The sequence below is a fragment of the Symphalangus syndactylus genome, chromosome 14, assembly GCF_028878055.3.
Source record: "Symphalangus syndactylus isolate Jambi chromosome 14, NHGRI_mSymSyn1-v2.1_pri, whole genome shotgun sequence".
NCBI lineage: Eukaryota > Metazoa > Chordata > Mammalia > Primates > Hylobatidae > Symphalangus > Symphalangus syndactylus.
The window spans coordinates 78,225,631-78,241,269 of NC_072436.2; the positions used below are offsets into that span (position 1 = coordinate 78,225,631).

At 44.5% G+C, this 15,639-nt stretch overlaps 1 long non-coding RNA gene across 1 annotated transcript; it reads right to left on the reverse strand.

Annotated features, from left to right (window-relative positions):
* Window positions 1–579: 579 nt before the first annotated feature.
* On the reverse strand, window positions 580–6,803 carry LOC129462369 (uncharacterized). The gene is made up of 5 exons (XR_008650832.2): window positions 6,736–6,803; window positions 6,151–6,252; window positions 4,336–4,424; window positions 3,042–3,193; window positions 580–686 (listed from the first exon to the last, which is right to left on the reverse strand). It is a non-coding gene; the product is annotated as an uncharacterized lncRNA (long non-coding RNA).
* Window positions 6,804–15,639: the final 8,836 nt, after the last annotated feature.

The window sequence follows — 15,639 nt, forward strand, 5'->3', positions numbered from 1 at the left end:
GGTGGTCCTGTCTCCCACCCTGCTTTATAGACAGGCATCAGGGAGGCAACAGGCCTCTGATTGCTCCCTCCACACCTGTGGTTCCCAGCTCTGATGAACCTTCTTGCCCTGAGCACCATCTGGAACCTTGGCATGCAGCTTAGGTTGGCAGAAGGTGAAGGGAGGGAGCTTACAGAAGTTCCTCAAGTCAGCCGGGCATACTGACTCATGCCTGGAATCCCAGCACTTTAGGAGGCCCAGGCAGGTGGATCACCTGACGTCAGGAGTTCCAGACCAGCCTGGCCAACGTGGCGAAACCCCATCTCTACTAAAAATACAAAAATTAGCCAGGTGTGGTGGTGTGCACCTGTAGTCCCAGCTACTCAGAAGGCTGAGGCAGGAGAATCACTTGAACCCGGGAGATGGAGTTTGCAGTGAGCTGAGATCGTGCCACAGGACTCCAGCCTGGGCAACAGAGCAAGACTCTGTCTCAGAGAAAAAAAAAAAAAAAAAAAGAAATTCCTCAGGACAAAAGTAGGTGCTGTAGCTGGGCACTCCAGTGATGTTGTGTTCTGACCCATAGAATTTGCCTTCTTCACGTATGTTCTAGTCACGAGTCACACAAGACCAATAACTAACATGCAAGATTACAGTAAGCACAGCAACTCCAATCAGCAGGCCCAGGTAGTTAAAGGATAATCCAACTCCTGAAACACAAAGGAATTTTTTTTAAAGGGAACTAAGTAACAAGCTTATATTCCCCTTCCTAATGGGCTCTCAAAAGCACCTTCAGAGATTTATGCTCTTATACCTATCCCTAGCATATTGTCAGGCACATCATAGGTAATTATTTTTTGAGAAAATAAACAAATGCTAATATTTGATTAAAAGCCAAAGCCAGACTTGGAACAAATGAACCTGGTAATATAAGCGCTCGCCACCTATTTTTGCTCTACAGCTCCCTCAAGAACCCTATGCATGCACACAGAGTTAACTTTGGGAAACGCCTAACATCCGTTTGTGATGCTGAATCTAAATTGCCTGAGAGCTGATAATTAAATATTTTTCATTTTATGCATATCAAAAAGTGTTTATTTTTAAAAAGATTCTGTTACATTTGAGACCATGTACCCAGAGAAGCACAAGGCCAGTTGTATTTCAGAATATATTCTACCATCAGATAGCTTATATGGATGCAAAGAACTAGAAACTACCTTTAGAGCAAAATCCACAGAAGCTAGATGACTGCAACCTCCAGATGACTGCCTCACAGACCCTGTTCCAACTTAACTCTTGTCAAGTGTCTTATCTGGACACTTGGGAGGGCAGGGGAAGAAAAAAAACATGGAAATATTTTAAATAGTCAGTTACATGTAGATTTCTAGCCATAAGAAATTGAATTACTATATACTAGCTTCTATTTTATGCCAAACTCAATCTTCTCTTGACATACATGAACTAAGAAACCCCCACCTCAAGAAAAAATCTTGCAAATAGCATTGCAAGATTACCTACCTTCCCTTAGAGTTCAGTGGAAAAAGATTGTGCTAAATGGCATCTTTGCTGGGATTTCAGCATCTAACATTCAAAGATCTAAACAAAGCCTTCGACATCTAGTCTAATCCTTTGTTTCACAGGGATATGCAAGATCTGAGCACCAAGGTCACACAGCAAGTTAGCAAGATGGGAAATAAAAATCATGTCTATTGATCTGCCTGTGGCAGCACAGGCAGGTTACATTATTTCTGAGGTAACTGTACCAAATGAATTACCATCACCAACAGTAAGTCCTTAACAAGGCTAAGGGCATCTGTTAATTCATTACCAACTGCTCTATGCTGGACCTGCTCACAAGGAGCTCACATCGATTTTCCGGTGCAAGTCCCTGCCCAATATAGTCTTTGATAAGAAGAAAAAAAGCAAGACAAAAGCAAGGGTCATGAAGGAGCCTTGGGGAAACAACTGGATGCTCAAGTTAATTCCTACTCACGTCTGCTTTGATCAGAGTCAGGAATAGCATCTTATGGAAGTATTCCAAAGGCAAAGTTGCAAAAGAAAAATCAGTACAATGAACATTCTCATAGTAAATGACCTTACAACATGTTCCAAGTTCTAGAGCAGTTCCTGGACTTTGTCCATATCCTTCAGAAAATGTTTTCTTTGGTATTTGTGGCCAAAGGCATCAGAATAAGAGCTCCACCCTGACCTGCTCAGGGTACAGGGTTTCCAGGAGATCCCAGCAGCTGATAAACACAGCCAGTGGCAGGGTGCCTGGGCAACCGATACCTGGGCAGGGAGCATGCACACACAGCATGCCAGGCTGCATGGGGGCATGGACTTCAGTCCTCTTGGCAGCGAGGACCACCACAGAGCTTTAGACCTGTCTCACACTCATTCACATCTAAAGACAGAAGAAATAGGCTGTTCTGGACAGTCTCCCAGGTGTCCCAAAGGCTCCTCTGCTGCTTTTCCCCTCGGTTGCTGGCCTCCACCTGTTCCTTGAACACACCACACACAACCCTGCTGCAGGGCCTCAGCACCATCCAGAAGCCTCTTCCCTCGAGGGCTACATGGCTGTCCCTCATCATCTTCTCATGGAGGCCTTCCTTCACCACCTTTTAAAGACTTATCACATACATGTGCATACACAAAACCCTATTTATCCCCTTTATCTGATTGTTATTCATAGAACACATCAACTCAGATACCCTATAGTTTATCCAGTCTATCTCCTGATTAGACTGTGAAATACACGAGGGAAGGGATTTGCCTTTTAGGTTTGCTGTTGAATCCCCAGTGTCCCAAACAATGCCTAACCCATAGTAAAATGCAATACAATATATTGCATACATGGATGAATTAATAGCCAATTCTTCCTCAGGTTGGGGGACAAGCATAACATTCCCATGATGTAGACTGAGAAAGGGTCTGCTCTCCATGGGAAATGACACGGCCTAGCATTCGGGGACTTTGCCTAGTTCAACTTGATCCTGACTGAATCATGCCTAATCCAAGTGTGGCACATGCCATTGGTCACCAGCAGCCAAGAGACCTATCCATACCTTCAAGAAAGGGGCACCTCTTCTCCACCTTGTGGGTTCCTAGAGCATCCTCAGTGAGGGCCCTTATCTGGTAAGACAGGGGATCAGGCACATCCATTCCTTGAGACCTTGAGTGTAGCCAGGAAGCATACGTGACATTCAGAGCGTCTTTTCTGGGAAAGTTTTGGAAGGGAGGAGAAGAAAACAAGCGTCTTTTCTAGGAATGTTTTGAAAGGGAGGAGAAGAAAACAATCTAAACACCACTTGGTAGAGAAATGTTACATTATTTTTAAAGACTCTGAGATTAGACAGTAAAGTTATGAAACTATATTGTAGACTATTGCATTCATTAATTTAGCTTATTTAAATTCAGGATTCTTTTCCATCAAGTAATTTCTTAGTTCATCTCTGTAGAAAAAAAAGCTGACTTTTCGCATGCAGGTTTAGCACAGGAGTGTTTTTGTTTGTTTTTTAAGAGACAGTGTCTCTCTCTGTCATCCAGGCTGGAGTGCAGTGGCACAATCATAGCTCACTGCAGCCTTGAACTCCTGGGCTCAAGTGATCCTCTCCTGCCTCAGCCTCCTGAGTAACTGAGACTAAAGGCATGTGCCACCACGCTTGGCTAACTTTTTTGTATTTTTTTAGAGGCAATCTCTCTATGTTGCCCAGGCTGGTCTTGAACTCCTGTTCTCAGGAGATCCTCCTGTCTCAGCCTCCCAAAGTGCTGGGATTACAGGAGCGAGCCACCATGCCCAGTCAGGGAGAAGATTTTTAATCATACTCTTCAAGACATTAGTGACCCTGGCCACAGTTCATTGTGTTGTACCAGGCTCTTCTCCCATTTACTATAAAGGAAGGGAAAACTGATCAAGATCTTGTTTGGCACTCTAGTTTTAACACTTTATGGGTATTTTCCCTTTATTTCAGGTATTTGAACTATAGAACTATATATTTTCTCCCCCAAATGGAATAACGAAATTAACACTTTTGAGACAGGGTCTCACTCCCATCACTTGGGCTAAAGTGCAGTAGAATGATCTTGGCTCACTGCAGCCTCTGCCTCCCGGGTTCAAGCAATTCTCCCACCTCGGCCTCCCAAGGAGCTGGGACTACAGGTACACGCCACCATGCCCAGCTAACGTTTGTGTACATGTATTCTTAGTAGATACAGGGTTTCTTCATATTGCCTAGGAAACTCCTGGGCTCAAGTGGTCCTCTCACCTCAGCCTCCCAAAGTGCTGGGATTACAGGTGTGAGCCACCACACCTGGCCCAACACATCTTGAATAAAACTACTAAACCTCGAGAACACTTACTTTTCCATTCCAGTTAGCTTGCCTTCATCATTTTGGAGTGAATAGCAGTTTGTTGTTGTTGTTGTTGTTGTTGTTGTTTTTCCAAAGATCTGCAAGCAAGAGTAGAGACTATGATGGTATAAGACTACCTTTGTTTGTTATTAGAACTAGCCAAGAGAAAACACATTCCTACCAACTGATTGTGGAGGCTGCCTTCGGATTGAGAATACTGTGGAGTGTTGCCAAAGAAGACCCAATGAACCCTGGCATCATGTAGACCACTGTTGCTTATCTCTGTTAGGAGTGTATTCTTCTGAACAGACTTTAAGAACCAAAGTTAAAGGCAACTAATTCCAGGAAAGAGCTGCTGAGTGGACACTTAGTTACTGATCGTTAAAGTCAAGTCAGGTCTTGACAAAAAGTAGAGAACCTTATTGTCTTCTGTTCCCACTTTTGGTTGTATTTGACTACCTGTGTAATCTGTTGCAGACCTCCTTGTTAGTTATGAAAGAAAAAGGAAGACCATAATGCCAAAACCCACATACTCCAGGATCTATATCATGTTACAGTGTTCATCATTGTATACTACTACATAACTACGTCATTGTAGTTATGTCAAAGGCATGCAGGCTGGTATCTTTTTTTTTTTTTGCATTGCTATTAGTCTTTTAGTGGCTACAAAGGAGTCAGTCAAGTAGATAGTCTAATTTATTTGCTCTTTTTAGCCACTTGTTTTTAAAATTTATATAATAATCCTGTGATGAATATGTTGGTATAAGTTTTCCAAAGTTGTATATTTCTGGGATTTCTACAAGTGGGATCTCTGGTCTGAGAACCATTTGTTTTGGGCTCTTAATATATCTGTTGCCTTGTTTTCCAAGAGGCATATCACAATTCACAACCCTGTAAGCAATGTTTTCTCATCACCACTAACACTTCATAGATTGTATTATATGCCATGCCTATGCATTGTTTGAAACTTGTCATATTAACTCATTTAATCTTCACAACCACTTCCCCAAAACAGGTCAACCACCAGTTCAGAGAAAGGGTAATGATGCTGGTGCTGGTGATAATGGCAGTAATAGTGTTCCTCATCAGTTAGGTCTCAGTGAGTTAGAAACTTTAGAACTAAAACCTTGTTAAACTTACATGTGGGCCGGGCACGGTGGCTCATGCCCATAATCCCAGCACTTTGGGAGGCCAAGGCAGGTGATCACCTGACATCGGGAGTTCAAAACCAGCCTGACCAATATGGAGAAACCCCGTCTCTACTAAAAATACAAAATTAGCCAGCTGTGGTGGCGCATACCAGTAATCCCAGCTACTCGGGAGGCTGAGGCAGGAGAATTGCTTGAACCTAGGAGGCGGAGGTTGGGGTGAGCCAAGATCGCGCCATTGCACTCCAGCCTGGGTAACAAGAGTGAAACTCCACCCCAAAAAAAAAAAAAAAAAAACCAACAAACAAAAAACCTTACATGTGGACTTTATAGAGCTAAGAAAACAAATTCAGAATGGAGATTTTGTCCAAAACCCTATTAGGGACTCATCTGAGACTAGAATCTAATCACCTCAATCCTAGTCTGTTACCCCCACCCCAAGTCCCGTTGCCCCTCAGTAATGTTCCTGGATCCCTGCTACAAGACAGATCAGCAAATCAAGGTGTAAAGAACAGTTTCCCACCCGGGAAAAAAGCAAAAGCCAGGAATGTGTGTGTGCACGTGAGTGTGTATACACATGCCTGTGCAGGGGCAGGAACTGACATGCCCACAAGGGACTGCTGACCTTGTCACAAGAACAAGAGTCCAACAGCACACAGTCCAACCCTCAACTTACCTTGTGCTTAATTTCCCTTATCACAGATTTGAACACTTTGGAAGATTCAACACTCAGACTCTTTGAGGTGCTCTGACTTAACCATCCCCATCACTAAGGCATCTGTGGAAGACAGGGAGAAAAGGAAAAGCCCCATCAACAAAGCGTCCCAACAGTGCTTCAGTGTCACATGCCCCACTGGGATTTTTACTCTCAAGCTGACCTCAGTGCAAGATGAGAGCGTGCTTTATGTTTAAGTTTATGCTGGACTTAGGAATGGATTTGGGGACACTGGCCCCTGGGTAACGTTGTTATTCAGATTAAGCCTGAGAAATACAAAACCTTAGACATAGTACACTAAAAATGACTAAAAACATATTAAATTTGTGCATTTGTAAAGTTGGGAGAGTATACAGTTTGAAATCTGGATCAAAAAAGTTTGATTTTGTCCATTTCCTGACATGACTAGTCAAAGATCATACTTTGCATCCTGAGTACCCACCTGTTTTCTGCCATCAGTTTAAGGTAAGTTTAGGGAATTCAGGTCTCTAAATGTGATCAACAGATTGGGAATATATCTGGTATTCTCCAGTTAAGAAATCTTACCTCCTGGATAATGTCAAAATGCTAGAACAGAGCCATTTCCAGGAAGTGAGGAAAATGTTGTTGCATCTACATTGGGTGACAGGAGAAAGGGAAAGAGAAGTCACTTTTGCTTGCCTATAGTACCTCAAGCTTAGTTCAGACATTGATAATGATTGTAGTAGTAAACACATGAAGCATATTTAGCTCACATTCTGTGCCAAGGTACTGATGTTCAATATGCTGCCTATAAACTGGTTAATCTTCACGACCCTATGAGGTGCTATCATTTCCATTTTGCAGAGACGTTACCCAAAGTCACATAGCTAGAAAGCTGCAGAGCCTGTACGTGCCTCCAGACTCCACTTTTAACCATAATACCTTATAAGACTGCATGAGTGCCTGGCTTCCTTCATTCTCAACCTCGGTCACCTCACCTGTAAAATGGAGATCCTACTACCAATTTCAAGATTCCAGAGGGATTTGCAGTGGAACATTTGTGAGCAGCCGTGTCTTTATATAGTGAGGTCTCTACTGGCATTCACTCTCTTCCCTATGAGGAAAGGTTTATTTCTGAGAAAAAAAACAGAATCATAGAAATATGATGACAGAGGTGGATGGGACCTTAGGAATCACCCATGGCAACCACTGTTTCTCTATGCTTGGAAGGGTCAAATCCCTTCTCCAGCTTCTTTGGTCACTTAAAAGTAGTGAGTATACCACCTACAATGCAGTCCAATTCATCTCACTACAAAGAGGTAAATTCCTTACCAGTAAGGAAAACACTTCTGACACCTCTTCAAATCCTTAGAGCAGCTACCGAGTAATCCCTTCCAACTCCCAAGACTCCCAACTCCCCTGGTAACCCTCCTTGGGTTCCAGCTTGACAAAGCTACCTTCCAAGTATGGTACTTGGAACAGAGTTATATCAGGTAGGATATGACTATGCCAAAATAAAGGGGTACTTACCCCTCCCTTGACCTGCTGTTTCTACTCCTATTACTGCAACCCCAGGTTGTATTCTCTAAGTAATTCTGAAACAGCCAAGCCTACCATACCAGATCCCAGCTCCTAATCTCAAATTACCATCCATCCTCCAAAGCTGCCTCTTGATACTACAGTGGCTAAAATGAGCTTTTTCTAAAATAAACCCAGACAATTTCTCTCGGCTGGAACAGAAGAACAAGGCTACAAAACCCTGCTTTTGTGACCTTCAAGCCCACTAAATGATTAAAAGTCTGACTTCGGTTTGAACTGAAGCCCTAAAGGCCAACACAGTCAACTCCTGTTGCTGATTCTGAAACTGTTCAAGTACTTCCAGCTCTTTCCCCTATAGACATAAGAAAATTGTCCTTCACAACTCTCGTGTTTGAGCGTGGTTGTGAGATCACTTCCAGTCAGTGACTATCATTTCTGTCCAGAGCACTTCACTGCCAGCGCAAAGACCCCCAGCATGCTTCCCCTCAGGCCAGGTAACCAATAACTGTCAGGCTGGTGCCCAGAGGACTGCAATGAGCAGAGCCCACCTGCTGCACACATGGACTGTGGCCTAAGTGAGAAGACTGAGTTGCTCTTGAAACCACAGCATAACTTAGCACATTCTGACACAACTCCATCATTAAACTCCATAAAAGTGGCCAGGTACAGTGGCTCATGCCTGTAACCCCAGTACTTTAGGAGGCCGAAGCAGGAGGATCATTTGAGGCCAGGAGTTTGAGACCACCCGGGGTAACATAGGGAGACCTCATCTCTGTAATTTTTTTTTTTTTTTTATCAGCCAGCCATGGCGGTGTGGGCCTGTAGCCCCAGCTACTTGGGAAGCTGAGGTGGAAGGATCACTTGAGCCCAGGAGTTTGAGACCGCAGTGAGCCGTGATTAAGCCACTGCACTCCAGCCTGAGTGACAGAATGAGACCCTGTCTCTAAAATAAATATACGAACTCCAGAAATGGGAATCCCCCCTAGATCCTTCCACAGTTCCCAGTATCTCTTAAGAGCTTACACTTACCCAGCACATTTTCCTCCCTCTTTTTTCTGATTGGGCTTAACAACTTTATTTGAAATGAAAATATTTAGGATTACAGAAGCTCGACCATTATCTGATAAACCAGCAAGAAGACTTCATCTCACTCATAAGCTCCTAGACAACCATGTTTCTAAAAGCTGTAGTAAGGACAGGGGCTATTCCCATCTTCACGAGCCACTGCTGCCTAACATGTGAGTTTGGGAACTCAGAGCTGGGAAGGGTGATTAAAGAAGGGAGGGAGAAAGATACACTCCAGATAAACTAAGCTTTTGAGTAGCCCTGTGATCAAGTTCAAGTTTTCCCTGGGAACAGCTTTCAGCTGAGCGAAACTGGTTCGTTCCAGCCTGTGGCCCCAGGAATGAGAAACTCCCGGCAGAAGCTGAAGTGTGGAAGTGCAGTCATTGTTCCCATATGAGGCATGGCCAGAAACAAATAGTGGTGACTTATTTAGAAAGTTACTAAGTTGGTACCATTGTGTTTTTTGCTCTGCACGGCATGGGAAAGTGACTCCCTACCAAGCGTCCAGCAGATACAGAATGCCCAGATCACAATGGCCGGGCTTGCCAGGCTTCTTTTCAATGGTTGTGTCGGTGCAGGAACTCCCACCTCTCCCCAAAACTCAAGGGGGGCCCAGGATATGCATTTACTCATCTGGAACAGAATCAGCTTCATGGGCTCCACCAGCCCCCTTAACCTACCGACTTCAGAACATGAGTACTGGGGGAAAAGGTTTAGCTTAATCCTCACAGGATTCTAAAACCCAGTATTTTGGCAGAGTGGGGGTACAGCAGTCAAAAGACAGGGAGAAACCTACCCAATTTCCTGTATGGCATTTGGGAGGGAATATCTGCCAGTCATTACCCCATTGGAGCTCCACTGATGCAAATAGAGAAACAAAGCCTTTAGAACTGAGAAAATACCTCTAGAGCATTCTTTAAGACCCTTCTCACTCAAAGCCCTCCCCCACCAGGATTCCATGAAGACTAAAGTCATAAGCAAGTATTTAGTTGAGCTGTATTTCCTGAAGTGCCTCATAGGAAGATACTAGAAGAAGAGGTAACATTCATTCAACAGCTATATGCTATGTGCCAAGTCCCTTGCTGGTTCCTGAGGGTACAACAGAGAAAAGTCAGATGGCAAGGAACCTGTCCTCATGACACTTGCATTCTGCTGAGAGAAACAGGCAATAAAAAAGTCACTAACGGCTGGGCACAGTGGCTCACACCCATAATGCTAGCACTTCAGGAAACCAAAGTGGATGGATTGAGCACAGGAGTTCAAGACCAGCCTGGGCAATGTGGTGAAACCCCATCTCTACTAAAAATACAAAAATTAGTCAGGTGTGGTGGCATGCACCTGTTGTCCCAGCTACTTGGGAGGCTGAGGTGGGAAGATCACTTGAGCCCAGGATGTCAAGCTGAAGTGAACCATGATCACACCACTGCACTCCAACCTGGATGACAGAGGGAGACCCTTTCTCCAAAAAAAAAAAAAAAAAAAAAAAAAAAAAAAAAAAAAAAAGTCGCTAAGAGCAGTAAGTGCTCTGAAAGAATGAAAGAGGATGATGTGGCAGTAACTGTTGATGGCATCTGAGCAGAGACCTGAAGGATGAAAAGAATTGGACAAGAGAACAGCTACTAACAGCACTTAGGTGATCTGGGAAGTTAGACATAGTGAGGGTCACAAGACAAGTTTTGATGAAGGGAAGACAAGGACAAACTTCAGTCTGAATTCTCCTAGGCCTGCCACAATGCAAGACAGCACTGAAAACAATTTGAGGTATCAGCACTTGGTGATATGGCTTTGATCTCCGTCCCTGCCCAAATGTCGTGTTGAAATGTAAATCCCCAGTGTTGCAGGTGGGGCCTGGTGGGAGGCGATCGGATCGTGGGGGCAGGTTTCTCATGAATGGTTTGGCACCATCCCCTTAGTGCCATCCTTGAGATAGTGAGTTAATTCGCTTGAGATCTGGTCGTTTAAGTGTGTGGCACCTCTCCCCCACCCCCAATTCTCTCTCACTCCTGCCTTTATTATCTGATGTGCCTGCCCCCCCTTCACCTTCTGCCATGAGTAAAAGCTTCCCAAGGTCTCCCTAGACACTGAGCAGATAGATGCCAACACCATACTTCCTGTAAAGCCTGCAGAACAGCAAGCCAGCCAATTAAACCTCTTTTCTTTATCAATTACTGAGTCTCAGTGATTTTTTTGTTTTTTATTTTTTGAGACAGGGCGTCACTCTGTCACCTAGACTGGAGTGCAGTGGTGCAGTCTTGGCTCATTGCAGCCTCAGCCTCCTGGCCTCAAGCAATTCTCCCACCTCAGCCTCCCTAGTAGCTGGGACTGCAGGCATGTGCCACCACACCTGGCTAATTTTTAATATTATTTGTGGAAACAGGGTTTCACCATGTTGCCCAGGCTGGTTTCAAACTCCTAGGCTCGAGTGATCCTCCTGCCTTGGCCTCCCAAAGTGCTGGGATTACAGGTGTGAGCCACTGTGCCCAGACATGTATTTCTTTATAGCACACAAGAACAGCCTTATGCACTTGGGTAACCTTTCCACATTCATGCTTAACAGAATGCCAGCTCCTTGTGTCCAGGCCTTCCCACTGGCCATTGCCCATACCTGAGGTTGAGACCTGAGGTTGAGATGAATGATCGTGATCTTCAGTGCCCCAGCAGGGAGATGAAGCACCATGGATTTATGTCTCATGTCCTGGTCTTCCTGGAGCTCTGGTGCTGGGCCAAGGTTATGGTCTCCAACAGTACCTGCTGAGGGATTATCTGTGGCCCAGTGGGCCGGCTCCAAAGCCAGAGAGCAGCCTGGTGCTCAGCACTCTCACTCTTCAAACCCAAGAGTTTGGCCTAGCTGCTGCCAGCAGGTGGAGGGTTCTGGGCAGTTTGGTGCTCAATCCTGCCTTCCTGAGCACTTTCCAAATCCAGGGGCTCCTCTTGGAGAGAACTGATCTCCCAGGGGGCAGGTGAGGAGTCCAGGCTTTATCTTTTGGTCACCCCTTCCCATGTCTGAGCCACTTTTCCATATCTCTCTTCAAGGGCAACTCTGGACCCCAGCACTCTCTCCTGTTTATGTGTAAAGAGCAGAGAGGACACGGAGGGCCATTCTGAAGGGGCTGGCAGCAGATGGGGTTCACCAAGCCATCCTGCATGGGTTTAGCCTTCAGTCTGGGGAAAGCAGTAGCGAGCATGGTTTTTGTTAGACCTTGTACTCCATCCCATGTCTTGCTTAGCTGCAGCCTTGGGGCTACTAAGGTTTCATCCATTAACAAAGGATCTTCTTTTCCAGTGGGTAGAAGGAAGAGAGGGATCATATGCTGGGGGCCTCCCCTCTATCCTCTGAGGCTTCCTCATTTCCCATTTGAGAGGGCCCCCCAGCCTCTGCCCCTGTTTCCCACATGGGTGACACTTGGATCTGAGATGGTTCCTAATGGAAACTCTGGGGCCAGAACAGAGAGAAGCTGCTTATAGCAAAGCTCATGGGGGATTCCCTCTTGGGCTCAGCAAAAGCATAGTACTGGCCTCAGAATGCAGCGCTGGTGGGTCTTGAGGTCAGTCTCATGGAAAGCAGCACCACGTTGCCAGCCAGTGGCCCTGCAGCAAACACCTGACTTCCCAAGTGTCCACATGCATGTGAGACCTTCCTCTCCACAGTCGGGGAAACCCCATGGAAGATGAGCTCTCGGCACAGTCCTCATGGCCACCAAACCCTTGGATATAAATGACAATATGTTTCTCGGCCCATCCCAGATGACCCAGTTGTACCAGCTATTTGGCAGGTGGCTGGATAGCTTCTGTGGCAGCGAGAGCTCCTCTAATGGATCCTTCAAAAGCACACGGCACCTTCTGATTGGAATATACACTACCCTGAGGTTTTGTCTCAACCTCTGTGGGTAAAGGATGGAAGAGACAGGAGAAAGATGAAGGAACCAGGTTAGTACAAGACTCAGTTGAGTCATAGAAGGGCACTATAAATGCCACCTATTCAACCCCAAGTTAGCATAAGACTCGCCTTAAGTTACACTTATGGAACAGAGCTACTGGCTTCTCAGAAGGCTCTCAGCTTATGTCACCAGCCCTAGAAGCTTCTCTTCTACTTCCCCATAATTCCTCCCTTCTCTGATTGCCCTCAGTACCCTGAAAATACTTGTATCCTGACTGTTGTCACGCATGGCATTAGTCATGCTGCATTTGGCTGTCATTGGTTTGTCTCTAACCCTCCACTTCTTGATGGCAGGGACCGGCTCTTGTCTCCCACTTGCCAACAAGCACCTTCAAGTGCTTGCTGGATGGGAAGTGATCTTACAGCATCTCCAGCCTCTGCTCTAGAACACAGGGACAGACATCTCAGGGGCCAAGATCTCATTTCCTTCACCGACCCAGACCTGGGAAGGTGATAAGAGGAGCAGGCTAATCCAACTCATGGCTTATCAGCAAGCAGGAAAATGAATGACACTTGGAACACATGGCAAGGTCCCCAACAGGCTCTTAAGGGGCCTTCTGCCATCCTGATGCAGAGCTCTCAGAGGGTGGCGTGTGGGTCAATAGAGACCCCCTCATCCATCTATCATTTGCCATCCTTCTTAACCCTTCCCCATCTGAGTTCTCTGAAGCCTCTCACCTTGGCTTTCAGTGCTACTAATCCTGGCATCGGCAGCTTGGACAGAACAGGCAAGGCCCACATCTAGGCTCTGTATGATCTCTTCTCTGCCCTCCAGTGATTACAGATCTCAACACTCCATGAAGGAATCCCCAGACAGCAAATACAGTGCTGAATCGGAACACCATGAAGAAAGCTGCCCACAGCTTTAACTTCCTAAAGAGACTGAAAGTTTTATTCAATTCCCCTGCAGAAGTCATAATTGCCAAGTTTAACCAGAGGTGAGAAGGAAAATAATGTAAGAGGACATCTACCTCTGGTACCCAAAATATTTTATTTGCAAATAAGAGGTCTCTATGGACCCTCTCCCCACCTTACCCTCCAGAGAAAACCATGATGGGATTAGAACAGCAAGAACTTGCTAACAGCCCCGTTGCCCTGAGAGTACTTGCAGACACTAAGCCCTGGGACAGCAGGAAAATAAGGACACAAGTCTGGGACTCTTGCCCTGAAGAGAGCCCTGGAGGGCTGGTGTGCTTCTAGGTTGGTGCTCACCAAGCCACAAGCAAAAGCAAGTCCTCTTCAAAGGAAAGCATGACAGTTTAGGCCTAGAGCTGGGATCTGCAAACTGCATCCCATGAAACAAATCCAGCTGCTGCCTGTTTTTCGGAACTACACTTTTATTTAAATATAGTCATGCTGTGTATATAAATGATGGAAGTTACTCTAATCTGCCCTGCTCAGTACAGTAGCCACTAGACACATGTGGCTACTGAGAACATGAACTGTGACTAGTGCAACTGAGAAACTGAATTTCTAACTTTACTTCTATTCTCATTTAAATAGCTAGTAGACAGTGTGAGGACTGATGATAATGATGCCATTTTACAACCTTGACGACTGTGATCTCAGAAACCACCAAGTTGCCTCCCTCTCTCTCGCTCTCTTCCTTTATATCTCCCAAACAGACAGTGTAGTATAGATTAAGATCAAAAGCAAAGCATTTTTAGCAAAAAACAAAAAATAATTTATATCTGAGGACTTACCAGAATTTTAAGATAAAGAAGATGGTTATGTGGGAAATGTTTAAAGAAATAAAGAATATAATCAAAATAAAAAACACTAGGAATAGGCAGATTAGAAAATAAATGAACTTCTAGAAATGCAAAATTAAAATAAAGCCCAATGGATACTGATGTCAGCAATTTACTTGAAATACATCAAAAATAAGATGAATATATAGATACGAAGTAAGTATAGTAAAATATTAATGGTAGAATGTAGGTAGTAGATATTGGTTGTTCATTGTAAAGGTCTTTCAACTTAGCCATACGTTTGAAATTTTGTGGTAAAATGTCAGAAAAGAAAAACTCATGAACCAACAAACTCACCCATAATTTAGCACAAAGACAAGGAGATAAAAACATGAAAGAAGAGATTTGAAGGCTCAGATAAGAAAGTCTTAGATATCTAACTGAAGTCCCAGAGAGAAAAAGCAGAAAAATGGAAGAAAGAGCAACATCTGATGGCTACAAGTTTTCCAGAACTGACGAACAACATGAATTCACATGTCCAGGATGTACAATGTAGTAATTAAAGATGGCCATAAAAACTTCCCTACGCCACCCCTTGCGGCGTAGTGTCTAATCCTTCTCCCCGGGTGTCTGGGATGGCCTCAGCAACTTGCTTAATAAATAGGACCTAAAAGTCATGCTATAAGACTCCCAAGGCTAAGTCAGAACCAGCCTTAGTTTCCATCTTTGTCTCTTGTTCTGGGGAAAGCCACAGGCCTTGTAAGAAATCTGAATAGATAAATCTCAAGACTGTGTAAAAGGAAGAGGGACACATCTGAGTCCAGCCTCCCAGCTGTCCCCACTGATGTTCATGTTGTAAACGCATGTGAGCAAAGCTATTTTGGACCTTCCAGACCGGCCCAGATTTCAGCTAAACACCACAAAGATACTGCAGCCAATCTCGTGTGGGGTGGAAGAATTGCCCAGCTGATACTTGCTTAAATTTCTGAGCCACAAAAGAGGTAATAAAATGGTTATTTCTTTAAGCCACTAAGTTTTGGGGCAGTTTGCTACCCAACAAATACCTAGAACTTAATATGCTCAAGCAAAATTTAAAATAAAAAAAGGAATTGACACAGACATAATGAAATTGCAAAACTTTAAAGACAAAAAGATCTTAAAGTCAGAGACAGGATTCATCACCTTGAAAAAATATCAGTTAGATTCTATAGCCACAATAGAAACAAGAGACAGTGGAATAATTTCCGGCAGATGTTA